Below are 2,379 nucleotides of genomic sequence, written 5' to 3'. Positions count from 1 at the left end.
ATTTTACTATTGAGAATTGATAGAAATGACAGTCATTTGCTTTGGGAACCCTAACAATGATGCCATTAAGTTATTTAAATGTTGCTTAATTTAGTATTCTGACTAGACTTGATTATTGAATGTGTCCTCCTCCCACTTTATTTCCAATGTGAAAACAGTGGAGACACATTATTCTTATATATGTTCTCAACCCAAACCAAATGGGTTACTTAGTAGGAAAACCTAAAATTCTCTATTTGCATGATTACTTCAAAGGTATACATTGTTCATTTTTTTCCAAAATGAATGATCTTTTCACATTCTTAAAATTGTAAAGACATAAAAAGATGATTAGTGTATTATTTTTCCTTTCATTCCTCACATTAAGTACTATTACATAAGTTGCTCTTCCCAACTGCTTGCATATTCATATCTTTTGTATCCTGTGTTATTATAGAATTTATATTTGTAAAATCACAATTATTTGCCATGGAAAAAATTATAACATTAAAAATATAATTTGAATAACATGTTGAAAACAAATAGCCCCACATTTATTTAAGTTCTATATTAGACACCTCCCCACACCACATATGCAAGGATACATGAATGTAGCAGGTATTTGGTATACATGTCATGGAAGAAAATTATTTCTTGTCTGTCAAAGGGACACTGCAAACTGATATAGATGCAAAGGGTCTGAGGTTATAGTTAAAATGTTCAGTGAAACTGAACATTTTATCTCATTGTAATTTTGACTAATTAGATTGAGCATTTTTCATGTGATTGTTGGCCATTTGAATATCCTCTTTGGTGAAATGTCTGTTCAAGTACCTTGCCCATTTTTTGATTGAGTTGTCTTGTTAAGTAGTCCATTAATTTGTGACAATGCTGTCAAGACACTCCAGTAGACTAAGGATAGTCTTTTCAAGAAGTGTTGAAAAAACATCCACACAAAAGGTTCTACACAGATTTTCGTAGCAATATTATTTATAATATCCCGAGTGGAAACAATTCAAATGGCCATCAACTTATGAATGGATAAACAAAATACGGTACATCCATAAAAAAGAATGAATTGATAATACATGCTAGAACATGAATGAACCTTGAAAATGTTATGCTAAGTGAAAGAAGGCAGACAGGCCATAATATTGTACGATTCCATGAATATGAAATGTTCAGTATAGACAAATCCACAGAAACAAAGTAAATTAGTGGTTTTCAGGGACTTGGGTATTGAGGGAATTAGTGAGTGACTACTAATGGATATAGAATTTCTTTTTGGGGTGAAGAAAATGTTACGGAAATGGTGATAATGGTTTCAAAACCTTGGGAATATACAATATACTAAAACCCGCTGAATTGTACACTTTTTATAAATTTTGTTGAGAATATACACAGCAAAACATACACCAATCCAACTATTTGTACATGTACAATTCAGTGGCATTGATTACATTCTTCAAGTTGTGTGACCATTATCACTCTCTTTTTCTGAGTCATTCCTCCTCCATTAACATAAACTCACTGCTCCCTAAGGTTCCTACCTAATCTTTCGAGTTGCTACTGTTAATTTGATCCCATATAAACCCATTTCCATCAAGCTGATTCTGACTTAAGCGACCCTATAGGACAGAATAGAACGGTCCCAATAGGGTTTCCAAGAAGTGGTTGGTGGATTCGAATTGCTGACCTTTTGGTTAGCAGCTATAGCCCTTAACTCCTGTGCCACCAGGGCTCCTGGTCCCATATAGAGAGTTCTTAAAAGAGCATAATGCTCAAGGCAGACATTCTTTGCTAAGTAAGCTGAACTATTGTTTGGTTTAAAGAAGACTTCAGGGGATATTTTTGGTTTACGGTTTAAAGATTATCACAAGACAATAGTTTCGAGGGGTCATCCATCCTCCATGGCTCCAGAAAGTCCTGAGTCCATGAGAATTTGAAATTCTGTTCTGCATTTTCCACCATTTGATCAGAATTTTTCTATGGAATCTTTGATCAAAATGTTCAATAATGGTAGCCAGGCACCATCCAGTTCTTCTGGTATCATGGCAAAAGGAGGCATTTGTTCATGGAGGCAATTAGCCACACACTCCATATCCTCCTATTCCTGACTCTCCTTCTTCCTCTGTTGCTCCAGGTGAAGAAAGACTGATTGTTGTGCCTTGGGTGCCCACTTGCAAGCTTTTAAGACCCGAGTAACTATGCAGTGAACTAGGAGGTAGAACAGAGGCTCTAAACACATAAAATGGTGAATTTTATGGTATGTGAATTATATCTCAATAAAAAGAAATATCCATGTGTCTTAGTCATCTAGTGCTGCTGTAACAGAAATACCACAAGTGGATGGCTTTAACAAAGAGAAGTTTATTCTCTCACAGTCCAGTAGGCTACAAG

Source organism: Trichechus manatus, unplaced genomic scaffold (assembly GCF_000243295.1).
Source record: "Trichechus manatus latirostris isolate Lorelei unplaced genomic scaffold, TriManLat1.0 scaffold00060, whole genome shotgun sequence".
Classification (NCBI taxonomy): Eukaryota; Metazoa; Chordata; class Mammalia; order Sirenia; family Trichechidae; genus Trichechus; species Trichechus manatus.
Note: the sequence above shows the minus strand (reverse complement) of the source record.